Source organism: Carcharhinus amblyrhynchos, chromosome 7 (genome assembly GCF_965287045.1).
Source record: "Carcharhinus amblyrhynchos chromosome 7, sCarAmb.v2.hapA, whole genome shotgun sequence".
Lineage (NCBI taxonomy): Eukaryota > Metazoa > Chordata > Chondrichthyes > Carcharhiniformes > Carcharhinidae > Carcharhinus > Carcharhinus amblyrhynchos.
The window spans coordinates 34,494,953-34,503,779 of NC_137330.1; positions in this window are offsets into that span (position 1 = coordinate 34,494,953).

The following is an 8,827-nucleotide window of genomic DNA, read 5'->3' on the forward strand; positions in this document are numbered from 1 at the left end:
TTGTAGCTGATCCACAGGATCACTAGAACTGGCGATCATTAAATTTTGCTGTGCCTCTGAGCAATACAGGGACATTTGTCACAGGTTAATATTCCAGAATGGTTCCCTCTCCTGTACAAAAACAAAATTTCTGAGCAGGATTCCTGGATTTACAGCTGTTCATTACAAAAGCAGCTTTGTGGAACTGAACCTGTATTCATTAGTTTGAAGAAAACCAAAGAGGGGTGTAAACAAACTATTTAATATTGAAACAAAACCTTTGGTAAAACTACAGATTAGTCAGACTCTCCCTTCCCATGAACAGACAAAGAACAGTAAATGGTGAAAAACACATTCCCAACAAAAGCAGTTAATTCTATTATCATTGAGCTGTTTTCAAAAGGAGTAAGTAACTTTCTGGGAACTGGTTTGGAAATTTTATGTCCATGGGTACAAGCAGAGGTCAACTATTTGTTTCGAGACAAAATTAAATTTAAGTTATTAGAGAGTGGAGGCAACGGGCCAAGATGGTAGCGATGGATTAAGCTTCAGGACCTTGGGCATAAGTATTATGCATTAACACTGGAGTATCAATCAGAAAAGCCAATAAGACGATAAATTATATAGCCAGAATAGTGAATAAAATTCATAGGGGTTAATGATCAGGTTGAACACTGCATCCAGTTCTAATTACTAAGAAACGAGATACATTCAAATGTTGGACAACATACAGATGTCAACTGACGAGATTTTATTTCATTGAACTTTTTTGTAGCAAACAAACTAAAATCAACATCGATCAAACAACTGATACATCAAACTAAAGAAAAAGGTAGGTTTTGTAATAACTACAGCAACCAAAATATGCTATATAAGATGCCTTTCCTCTGTGGTTAACACTGCTGCCTCTCAGTGCCAGGAACCCAGGTTCAGTTCCTGGCTTGGGTCATTATGTGGATCTGCACATTCTGTGTCTGTTTGGGTTTCCTCCGGGTGCTCTGATTTCCTCCCACAATCCAAAAGACATGCTGGTTAGGTGCATTGGTCTTACTAAGTTCTCCTTCAGTGTACCCGAACAGGTGCCGTGAGTGTGGCGCCTGTGGGATTTTCACAGTAACTTCATTGCAGTGTTAATGTAAGCCTACTTGTGACACTAATAAACAAACTTCTGGCAGGCATGCAGCATTAAAGGAGCAGTCTCAAAATCATTCTCTGTTTTCTAGCAAAGGTTCCACCTGGAGACTTTGTATATCTTATTGTTTAGGGATGGACTGTCAACAAAAGAACTATAGCACTCCAGCAGCTCACCTTTCCATTTAACCGTGAAGAAAAGAAATATTAAAACTCTGTGTCAGACCAGACTTGTCCAACTTGCAACTTACAAAACCCCTTTAGATGACCCGCTGAGCAATTGGTGCAAATGTTGGTCGGACCGGTCAGTGAGTTTGAAGAGTTCTGCAGGGCACTGAGTGCTCCTCCAATGCTGGTCAATTTCTCTCCTACATTTGATAGGCTCAGAACTTGTCAATAGCAAACATGAGAGAAAAAGAGGCTGTGATAGGAGGAACAGTGAACACCAGCAATTGTGAATATGTGAAGATATGGAGATTCTGGAGTGGGCAGAGCCTCCACTCACCACCCTTTCCCATGACTCTGGCCACTTTCACCTCACTCCTAGTGTTCTGGCCCAGCTCTAACCACTTTCACCCGAGGTAGTTGATATCCTCGCTGTTCTGGTGTCCAATAGTGATGGCATCTATTTGTCATTGTCCTAGTTTTTTAGCAGCTAATGAATGGCCCAAACGTGGTGCTGCTACTTCAATATCGGTGGCTGTGTCTTGCAGCATGTGCAATTCTTCAAGGTGGTGTCTTGTGCGAAATCCAGGTCTGTCAACTTGTGGTGTTGTTAGCAGATGCCAAAATCTGTATCCATCGTCACATTCCTCGTGGTGAAATCAGTGACCAAGAGAAAAGGAGTGGGGAGACTATGTAGCCTTGCCATATTCCTGTGATGATGTTGAAGGAGTCCATAGTGCCTGTGCTGCTTCTGGTGTAGCAGCTGGAGTCGCAGTATAAAACTTTGAAGATGCTAATATAATGTGATGTGATGTTCCAGAGTGATGGCCAATGGATGCTATCAAAAGCCTTCTTGAAATCATGAAGCCGATAACAAGTGACATTCCATGCTGTGCTCTATGATGTTGCTGAGTATAAAGATCTGCTGCCAGCATGAACTGCCACCCGGGAAACATGCCTGTTCATCATGAAGGATATTGAAGGCAGCAACCACAAGCCACAATGGTGGTTTGCAATGGAGAAACTGAAGGGCAGAAACTGTCAAACAGTTTCCTGTTGGCCCTCTCCACACATTCAAAGTAGTCCTGAGGTCAGGTAACAGTGGGGAATCTTCAAAAGCAGGATTGAGGAGAGTGTAGAAGTCACCGTCGGGTGGAGGAGAGGAACCAGCAAAGAATGACCGAGCTCTGGCAATGTGTAAGGTGATTAATGAAAGAGCAAGTGAAGAGCACTAGGAACCAGGAAAAGAACATTGAGCAAAGATCAGAAAATGGTAAGTACTGAAGAAGAGATGCTGAAAAGATAATAGACTTAAAGGAAGAGGGGTGGGGCACAAGAAGTAGCAAACTGAATGACTGCAAGGAGCAATGCTACTGTATCAATCAACGAAAATAACTCCAGTGTGTTACTGATGGAGGAAGAGCAAGAGGCAAGTGGAGAACTGTGGGGAGAACCTCAACCAGCTGTGTGTTTGAGTTGGATGACAAAACCACACCTCAACAACTGGATATCAACCTGGAAGAGATTACCAGATTAGAGATCCAAAGAACCATCAGGGATATGAACAATAAGGCACCTGGAATTGACAAGATACCAGCAGAGCTATTGAAACATGGCAGGAACAGCAATACAGCAGAATTCGCAGCCCTGTTCAATAAAATCTGCACTGCGGAGAACGTCCTGGATGGGATGACTGGAGATGAGGAGTAATCAATCATCAAGCTGCTAAAGAAAGGGCACCTCAGCGACTACAACAGCTGGAGGGAGATAATGTCAGTCTCTGGCACAGTGCTCTTCCACAGGTTGAAAGCAAAGGTAGACAGATAATAAATAACCTTCCATATCTTAAAATTCACAAATAAGATTTCTGCTGCAATTATATAATTGGGGCAATTGAGGGTTCAGAAAATACATACCTCTCGCATACAAATCACAGGCAATAAAAAAATACACAAATAGACATAGAATCCTACAGTGCAGAAGGAGACCATTCGACCCATCGACCACAAGCCCACCCAGGCCCTATCCCCATAACCCCATCCATTTGCAAGTGCGAGGTGGTCCACTTTGGTAGGAATAATGGTAGGAAGGACTATTACTTACGTGGCGAAAAACTGCAGCAGGCGACGGTGCAGAGGGACCTCGGGGTCCCTGTGCATGAGTCGCAAAAACCCAGCCCGCAGGTGCAGCAGGTGGTCAGGAAGGCAAATGGGATGCTGGCCTTCATAGCGAGGGGGATTGAATATAAAAGTAGGGAGGTCTTGCTGCAGCTGTATAGGGCATTGGTGAGGCCACAGCTGGAGTACTGTGTGCAGTTTTGGTCGCCGCACTTACGCAAGGATATTTTGACCTTGGAGGGAGTGCAGAGGAGGTTTACTAGGCTGATACCGGAGTTGAGGGGGTTGAGCTATGAGGAGAGGCTGAATAAACTAGGCTTGTACTCATTAGAGTTTAGAAGAATGAGGGGAGATCTCATTGAGACGTATAAGATGATGAATGGGATGGATAGGATAGAGGTGGAGAGACTCTTCCCGCTCAGAAAGGACAGTAGGACTAGGGGGCACAGCCTCAAGATAAAGGGGGGGTGGTTTAGAACGGAGTTGAGGAGGAACTTCTTCACTCAAAGGGTGGTGAATCTCTGGAATTCTCTGCCCGTTGAAATGGTGGAGGCTGCCTCGCTAAATATTTTTAAGATGCGGGCTGATGGGTTTTTGATAAGCGAGGGGATTAAGGGTTATGGGGAGAGGGCGGGAATGTGGAACTGAGCCACGACAGATCAGCCATGATCTTATTGAATGGCGGGGCAGGCTCGAAGGGCTAGATGGCCTACTCCTACTCCTATTTCTTATGTTCTTATGTTCTTATCCTAGCTAGTCCTCCTGAAACTAAGGGGCCAACTCACTTAACCCACATATCTTTGGACAGTGGGAGGAAACTGGAACACCCAGAGGAAACCCACGCAGACACTGGGAAACTCAATATGCCATTCAGATTTTCTCACTGTACCATTGTTGACTATTTTCCTTATTCATCCTCTATCACCTTTTACATAAGTCTTTCACAGATGTTCTTTAATGATTATGATAAACTTCTGTGCCTTACTTTCGTTAAAGCTCTCGAGACACCAGTGTAGAACGCACTGTGTTTTGGAAAGGAGGATGATGTTATTTTCACATTAACATAATTTTGTTAACAATGTTATAAATTTACTTTTGAGGGCGTGTGTTGAGGCCAGTGGGAAATCAAAATGGTTGTGCAAATGATTTCGAGAAAAAACTTAAGCATTCTTAATTGTCATTGATTTTTTTGCCTTCTGTGTTTTAGTGAATAGAAAAGCAAAGCAGATGAGGTGGTGTTTTATTTAGTGAACCCGAAATCTGAGACACTCCGTATGCTTGCAATCAAAATAAAAATCATAGAAATATACTCTAATAATTATAATTATACAAATTGCACTCATTGTCATAAAATTCCGAAAAATTATTTGAATGATGAACTGGCTGCATTCCAAGTGACTCAGAGACTTCTTTGTTTGTTAAGGTACCATAGATACCTAAAACAACAGAGTGTGATCAGTTTACGCCTAGAAGCATAATGAGTAATCTCATTTAAAGTCATCCTGAAAATCATAATAGAAAGAAATAATACAGTGAAGCAGAAACTGGGGGAAAGCAATCACGGTTTAGACCTGGAATGGGGACAAAAGAAGGAATATTTAATCTAAGAGCAATCTTCAATAATTATCCAGAAGGAAACAAGAATATATATTTATATATATATGTGTGCTTCATAGATTATGAACTGAGATTTATCCAGACCTTATATTGGGTCCCAATGGTGAGCATTAAGCCTAGAAGATGAACAATGAGATATGTTTCAGGTGAAAAGATGAGTACATCAAGGCTATGTACTGTCACCTGAACTATTTAATTTTTACATAATAGTCAGAGTCAGATATACTTCTGGGGTAAGATTTGGAGGCAAGAATATCACAAACCTGTGGGATGCTGACAACAAGCGCTACTTGCAGAATCAGAAGAGGTCTTAAGAAATATTTTAGATCAAGTACAATCTAGAAGTTTTGAAGATGGTTTGACTATGAACACCAAATAGACAAAACAATGGTAGTCAGAAATAATACATTAGAAGAAACAAGAATGAATATTGAATTGGATGGTGTCACACTGGAACAAGTAGATAAGTTGTTCTATTTAAGGCAAATCATAACTGAAGATGACTGATGTGATGCTGAAGTCAGAAGGAGGATGGGGATAGCCAGAAATATTTTTGTGAAGATGAAGTATGATAGGAAAACTCAAGCTTGTAGTGAGGACAAAAATTCGTAAGATGCTTCATTCTATCCCTGTATTCCTCAGAAAGAGGGGTCAATCTATGTGTGGTTGGATGACAGACTTTACAGAGTAGTTGCTGTTGAGCTACAATGGATGTATGAGGATGATGCAGGACAGACGAGCGTGGCATACCCTGACATCAGATTTCCTGGTACGAGTAGCTACAGGCATTGAGAGAGAAAACCATTATGGCATATTTGTTATAAACTGATATTAGTTAAAATTGTTTGTCAATCATAGTTTTGTGCAGGACAAAATGTTCATGTGAGCTACAAAACATTAATACACCTTAACTGTTTCTAAAGATTTAACATCATCAACAGGTTAGAATTTTGCCACAGCACAAAACAAATTTTGTACTGTACTCAGAGTATTTCCCCTTTTAATTAATCAAGACACCAGTCTTTGTTCATGAGGTGGAATTAGTTGAGAAACGGAGCTATGAAGTTATTATGTAGCATCAGAAACTATTGATTTTAATATTCATATTATTTATGCAGGACATGTATAGATTATTAAGTTAAAGCTGAAATTTGGTTCAGAATGCATTCTTGTCAAACATCATCTGACCAAGATAAAGAATTGAGGAGAGAAATGGGTGAAATGTTAATGTTATATAGTTGGCCCAGTGGTTGCCCATCACTGAAGGCATCTAACATTTTATTAATTAAGAACTTTTCCTGATTATATTCCAGAATATGCTGGGAATCTGATCTTTGAAAACACAATTCTGAATAGTTATTTATGGACAATTAATATTACATAGTCTTTCCAATTTTGAGTTCCTCATTTCAGGATTGCAGCTATTCTCTCATTATATTTTTAAGAATGAGTGTCCTGGTCTGATTTAGTTTATTTTTCTCCAGCTTTTTGTGAACAAGTTTTTATTAACATCAATAATCACATGGAAGGGACCTTCCCATTTTAGGCATTCACTGAGAGTATTGAGCATCCCCAGATCAGGTAAGAGCACGGTGATAAAATAATTAAACCCTACCTGACATTTCTATTTCCCGCACCAGATATCCTGAGTCTATTTGGAAGGAGATTGTTAATTTTGAAGCTCCTTAGGAAGTTTACTGAGATTGTTTATGCCACCTATCTGTGCTAGATTGAAATCCAGGTGGCCAGATGAGAAAGGTTAGTGTCTAGTCCATTAAACCACTCCAACGTAAATATTCTGCTCTTATATTTGAGGCTGCAAAATAAAAGGCACAGTAATAATGTAAATATGAAGCAAATGAAGAAAGACTTGTATTTATATAGCACCTTTCACAACCACAGGAAGTCACAAGTACCTTATAGGCGATAATGTCTTTTTGAAGTGTAGCAGTTGTAACGTATAAAATGCAGCAACCAATGTATGAACAGCAAGATCCTACAAATACAAATGTCATAATGACTGGATAATCTGTTTTAGTGAAAGATAAATAGTAGCCAGGTCATTAGGGAAGACTCTGCCGCTCTTTGTAATAGTGCCATGGAGTCTTCTACATCTACCTGAGTGGACAGACAACCTCATCTCAAAGGCAGCCAATTGAGGATTTTCGGTAGTCTCTTGAGGCTTACAAGCCCAATCAGAATACTGGCAGTCCCAGCAAGAGTGCTGTTCAGGCGATAAGGGTGGGGACGGGGGCAGGGAGCGGGGGGGCGCGGCATGGTGGTGAGGGCACCTTAAGATGGAGGCATGCAACAAAATTAAAAACAATTAGGGCCAAAGTCTGGAAACAGAAGGAAATCTATCTGTGGGTGTAGCCATTCCTGTCTGCAGCCCTGTATGACAGTAATGCGGATGAGATATCTTTTGTTCAGAGGGTAGTCAGTCTGCTTATGGAAACTGCCATACAGACATCATTATTGATTCTGAGTGTCGGGAGATTATCAGAGTAAATGGGTGGTGTTGCAGGGATAGAGCCTGGTTGGTATTGTTGACAACCTGTCCTGGTCCCCCCATGCCGACACTATAGTTAAGAAAGCCCACCAACGCCTCTACTTTCTCAGAAGACTAAGGAAATTTGGCATGTCAGCTATGACTCACACCAGCTTTTACAGATGCACCATAGAAAGCATTCTTTCTGGTTATATCACAGCTTGGTATGGCTCTTGCACTGCCCAAGACTGCGAGGAACTACAAAAGGTTGTGAATGCAATCCAATCTATCTGCAGCCTCCCATCCATTGACTCTGTCTACACTTCCTGCTACCTCAGCAAGGCAGCCAGCATAATTAAGGACCCCATGCACTCTGGACATACTCACTTCCACCTTCTTCCATCAGGAAAAAGAAACAAAAGTCTGAGGTCATGTACCTACCAACTCAAGAACAGCTTCTTCCTCGTTGCCATCAGATTTTTGAATAGACCTACCTTGCATTAAGTTGATCTTTCTCTACACCCTGGCTATAACTGTAACAGTACATTCTGCACTCTTTCATTTCCTTCTCTATGAACAGTATGCTTTATATAGCACGTAAGAACAATACTTTTCACTGTATACTAATACATGTGACAATAATAAATCAAATCAAAATCAAATGCTGCACTGTAGGGATTCTATGATAAGGAGACACCATTGGAGCTAAAGGCACAATTTGTCACACATGACACTGGGGCATGGAGTGGGATGAAGGTATCGAGAGATTGGACGTATGCGATGAAGAGGAAATAGTTAGGAAATTGCAAACAGTTGAAGTGATGGGAGGCATTAGAAGAATCATGGATGAAGGCAGAGGTGACTATAAATGGGAGAAAAACTATGGTCAAGATGGGAAGAAATAAATTCAGCAGGGCATTACTGGGTGGAACAGGTTATTTCAAAATGCTAACGCGTTGACATTGGCAAACTGTCCTCTATCTGAATACTGAGATATTTAAAAAATCCGTTGTAGGAATGAAACTATAGCCTTGAAAAATATAGGTAGGAAACAATGATATCTAAATATTAACACAACCTTGCAGGATCTTTAAACTTAGTTTTATTTTATTACATGTAAATAATCGTAAAATGAAAACATTCCATAACATAAACTACTGCTTGAGCAGTTAAACTTGGGTTCTAACAAAGGCATTCAAAAATCTTGGTGATGCTGAATTTAGGCCCCACTGCAGGACTATTTGTTCCATTCAAAAATGCAGCTTTTACTGGATTTCTGATAACTCTCACTATAAAACGAAATATTAACTTCTTACAGAATGATTCTAAT